The sequence below is a fragment of the Cyphomyrmex costatus genome, unplaced genomic scaffold (assembly GCF_001594065.2).
Source record: "Cyphomyrmex costatus isolate MS0001 unplaced genomic scaffold, Ccosl1.0 scaffold615, whole genome shotgun sequence".
Lineage (NCBI taxonomy): Eukaryota > Metazoa > Arthropoda > Insecta > Hymenoptera > Formicidae > Cyphomyrmex > Cyphomyrmex costatus.
Window position 1 is genome coordinate 39,558 of NW_017280173.1, and position 5,328 is coordinate 44,885.

At 34.3% G+C, this 5,328-nt stretch overlaps 1 protein-coding gene across 2 annotated transcripts in view; it reads right to left on the minus strand.

Moving 5' to 3' along the window:
- Positions 1 to 5,328, minus strand: part of LOC108779785 (UPF0536 protein C12orf66 homolog) — a 31,968-nt gene that overhangs the window by 12,440 nt on the left and 14,200 nt on the right. The gene's annotated exons all lie outside the window — the stretch shown is intronic.

Here is a 5,328-nt window from a genome sequence, read left to right on the forward strand (position 1 = left end):
TTTTTCGTTATTACAACTTTTTAACATCCTCTCTCACCTTTTACTCGCGCCTCTACCATCTTCGGCCCGCCGGACCTCCTCCACTCGCCCCTTCCCTTTCCCCTCTCCCACCCTCACCACCCTTCTTTTGCGCCGTATTTCATTACAACTTTTTAACATACATATTAAATAAAACTATTATTTTAAATACTACCGAGTGCTGACCGATATGAAGTATATTTAAAACTATCGCAGTACTATCACGAGTCAAATTGTAATAATATATTATCACGAAAAGTAACTGATTATTAATTATTAAAGTTGCCGGTACAAAGTGAACATACGTAAAGTGTGTGTCTTTCGGCCGATTTTCGAATCGCCGCCGCTTTCCGCTGTACCCCTCATTAAATATTTAAAAATAGAAGTAATATATCTCTAAAGAGTACATTCTCATATGAACTGAATGATAAAATTATTATTTTAAATACTACCGATTGCTGACCGATATGACATATATTTAAAAAAACTGTCGCAGTACTGTCACGAGTTAAATTGTAATATATTACCACGAAAAGTAATATATAAAAAGTAATATAAAAGTAATATATTACCACGATCAAATTAGTCTTAAAAATCATCAAATAAATCTAAGTCTTTATGAGAATTTTTTTAAAAAAATTAAAAGTGTCATACTTTAAAAAATTAATAATTTTTTACATTAAATTACAAAAAAAATTAAAAAACAATTTTGAAACTTTTCTTGATATTTTTTTTTGAAAACTAGAGAAAAAAACACAATTTAAAAAAAAACGTTTTGTTTGGATTACACAGCCACACAAAAAAAAAAGTACCCGGATTGGGGGATCAGACCACACTTTCTTTATGTATTTTGGTGCGCTGAACACGAATTTGAATCCGTTTTGCTCCATCACGTCAGGATTTCTTCCTAACCTCAAAAAACATGTCGGATTTTATGTAACAGGCAAACTTTTTTAAATAATGACGGATTGGCTTGAATCTTGTTACTCGGGGGTTTTTGGGGTCGCTGTTTAAGAATTTAACGTTAGATTTTCAAAATTCAAAATGACGGATCCAAAATGGCGAACAAATTTTTAAAAAGTAGTTGGATTTTTACTAAACTTAGTCTGGGGGTTTTTGGGATCGCTGATTGCGAATTTAACGTGAGATTACCAAATTCAAAATGGCGGATCCAGTATGGCGGCCGAGTTTTTAATAAAATTCACATTTTCTTTAAAATTATTATTTGTGAGTTCTTGATCTTAGATTAAGTGCAATGGAAAATTATTTTAAATAAAAGTAGACAGGACCGTCGGCATTAGCATTACCCGATGTACACCACGAGGAGGTTGCACGAGCGAATTTGTACATCATGTAACTCTTATAAAAGCTGTTTGGTATTGCAAATTACATAAATGACGGCACCAAAGCCATTATCCAGGGACTCAGCCGGATAGCGGGATTTCTCCGTTGCCCACCGTCACCGCGAGGAGGTGCCCTGGATGCAGACACACATGAAACATAAAGATATTCCACCACCGTACTAGATCCGTCATTGAATTTTGATGATCTGACGTTAAATTCGTAATCAGCGATCCCAAAAACCCCCAGATACCAAGTTTAGTAAAAATCCAACTACTTTTTAAAAATTTGTCCGCCATTTTGAATTTTGAAAATCTAACGTTAAATTCTTAAACAGCGACCCCAAAAACCCCGAGTAACAAGATTCAACCCAATCCGTCATTATTTAAAAAAGTTTGCCTGTTACATAAAATTCGACATGTTTTTTGAGGTTAGGAAGAAATCCTGACGTGATGGAGCAAAATGGACTTCAAATTCGTGTTCAGCGCACCAAAATACATAAAGAAAGTGTGGTCTGATCCCCCAATCCGGGTACTTTTTTTTTTGTGGCTGTGTTATTTTTTGCAAAGTTATAGGCATTTGAAAATTGCGAATTTTGAAAAATACGAATTTTGAAAAAAAAATCATATCTCATAACTACGTTGATAAAAAAATTTGAAAAAAATTATGGTAGCTTCTTGCGATGGGTACTATAATATATCAAAATTTCAGCAAAATCAAAAATCCAAAAGTTTTGAGTGGCCCACTTGGCATGGAATGACCCATATATGTATATATTTGAAATATATATTTTAAATAAAATTATTTTAAATATTTCCGATTGCTGACTCGTATCATGAATTTAAAAATAAGAAACATATTATAAAATAAATTTTGATAAAAATTTCCTTTTTTACTAAAAACATCTGTTTTAAATAATTTAATTTCTTAAAAATGGAAGTTATAAAGAACGTTTAATTCTTTAAAGAATTAAATTTAAAGAATTACATAACTGGTACTGTACCCTTCGTTTTTTAAATAGTTTTTTATATGACTAAATTGTATATTAATATAATAACAACCACGAAAAGAAATTTTAACATCTGATTATTAATTAAAGATGCCAGTACAAAGTGAACATACATAAAGTGTGTATAGCTTTCGACCGATCGCCTCCGCTTTCCGTTGTTATAGTTTTGTCACATCATCCAAGAGGTACTAATGGCGATGCGTTTTTTAAACATAGACCCCCCGTATTCAGAACGCGCTTACAACGATATTAGCGCTTAAACATGCTATAGTTTATGTTGCGCTTAATAATCATAATATACGCTTTCGCTATCCCCCTCACCTCACTGCTCCGCGCGTAGAACAATGCCATTTGACTGTCATGGTGTTTCGAATGCACACGGTGCGGTGTGATAAGGGGGACAGCGCAATTTTCGGTTGATAGTTTACGTGTAGTTCTCGCTGTCCCCCTCACCTCACCGCTCCGCGCGTAGAACAATGCCATTCGATCATCGTGGAACATTTGGCTGCACGCGGCGAGATGAGGTGGGGAGGGTTGGGCAAATGCAACTTTCAGCTGATTTTCGAATCGCCTTCGTCTAACTTTCGCTGTTCCCGCCACCTCACCGCACCGAGCGCAGAACAATACCATTCGACTGTAATGGGGCATTTGGATTGCACGCGTTGTTTATGTGTAGCTTTCGCTGTCCCCCTCATCACATCGCATCACGGAAACAAACAATGCCATTCGACTGTCATGGGACATTTCGACTGTACGCGGAGCGGTGAGGAGGAAAATGCAACCTTTGGCTGATAACATACTGCGGAAATTTTTTAGAAAACTGTAATATGCAAATTGTAATCTGTTTTACTTATATGTATGTTCATTTTGAATTTGCACCTTGAATGATCTATTATTTACTTTTCGTGGTACATATTCAACATAGAAAATATACTTTATGTATGTTGCAGTTATTTTCTAGAACACTGTAATATTTTTATTGTAATATGTTTTACTTATATGTAGGTATGTTCATTTTGAATTTGCATCTTGAATCTATCATTTACTTTTCGTGGTACATTTTAATATAAAGTGTTCTAGGTAGCACAATGTGTCTTCTATATTAGAAGTTCTTTGATAAGAATCCAAACCGAGTTTTTTCGACACTTGAAGTACGAAAAGTATTACTTATAAATAATGAATAATAAGATTAGATTAGAATAAAATAAGGACCCACCGTATTTTCAAAAGCTCCATAACGATAACGATGTGAACACACAAAATTATGTTGTAATGCCTTTTACTTGTGTCATTCTCAACAATACCAATCGAGGCTTGCCATCATTAATGCAAATATTTAAATCAATCTTCCAAACACTATTACATTTTGTACTTGCACCGTAAGAATGATGTCACTTTTTTCTCAGAATTAATTGATAAATTTCTTATCTATGCTATAATACAACTAACTCAAAACCGGAAGTTCAAACAAAAATTAGAAATTCGACTAAAGAAAGATTAAAGTCTTTTAATCTAAAACATTTTTATAACTTCTATTTCAATCATTTATTCCATCCATCGAAAGTCTTTTAAGAGCAGGCCGCCATGTTCTTTTTCCGAGTCATTAACAGATTGGTACTCTGGAATTACAAACAATTATTTTTCATTGCACGAGCTAGTATAAATTAAATAAATTTCAAATCAAATCTCAATAACCGAATTTTATATTTTGTGCACTAAGAATAACATATTGCAGAAATTTTTCAGAAAACTAATATGCAAATTGTAATCTGTTTTACTTATATTAGTTTATCCTTTGACTTTCTATTCCAACGACATTATCCTATTTTCTTTTGCAATGATACGTGTTCAATTTTGACAGCTGCAATGTATCTCATTTTATTACACCTAACATATTTTATAATAAATTGACGCAGACGATTTTTGCACATGGATTTATCACAATTTTAATTTTATTTTTGACAAGGTATATATGACTTTTATATTTGTATTAGATTTAATATTTTGTGACAAGGTTAATAAGACATTTAGTAGTTGAATTTTTAAACTATGTTAAATTTTATATTTTTATCAGGATCAAAGATAAAAACACATACAAATACCAACGTTCAAATTTTATACACTATCTATGGAATCTATGATTTTTTAACAATATGAACATTGTATAATGATAATTTAATTTTAAGGAATATTATTGTATCATTGAAAATGACCCGATCGGTGTCGAGACGTCTGAAGTTGTATTAATATATGAATTAAAATAATTTGTTAAATTAATTTGGTTCTACGCTCTAGTTATATTTTTATATTGTTTTATTTATATTTTTTAAATTTATGGTAGAAGTGCATAAATAGGGAGGCCAGCGCTATGACCTTGACCATGATACATGTCAAGGTCATGACCCTGAGTGACCTACAACAAGTTTTAGCCGTCGCTCGTCCTTCGTTAGAAAGTTATTAACAATCATAGTTAAAAAATTAACGTATTATTTCTGCTGTACACGTATGATATTAAGTGCTATTCTACACCTTTCTCTGTTCAGAAATGTTCAATTTTCTGCGCAAAGTAACTTTCACCCCCTCCTCTCGTTGCAAAGAGGTACACGTTTTCCATGATTGTACTGTTGCTATAACTGTACTGTTGGGGAAGACCCCTACCGACGGGGCGGCTGCGGGAGTGGGGCGGGCCGTAGGTCCGCCCCCTTGCACCACCCCTCCCGTGTGTGTGTGTCTGCGCGTGTGCGTGCGCGCGCGCGCTACCAAATCGTTTTATGTTGTACAGTGTTTGCGTGAATGCAGTAGGTTTTGCCCCCCAAGTATCGAATTTTAAATATAATTACAGTAAACATACAATCATACAAAAATACATCACACATTCACGCGCGTACGCACGCACGCACGCACGCACGCACGCACGCACGCACGCACGCACGCACGCACGCACACACTCACGGGGGGGG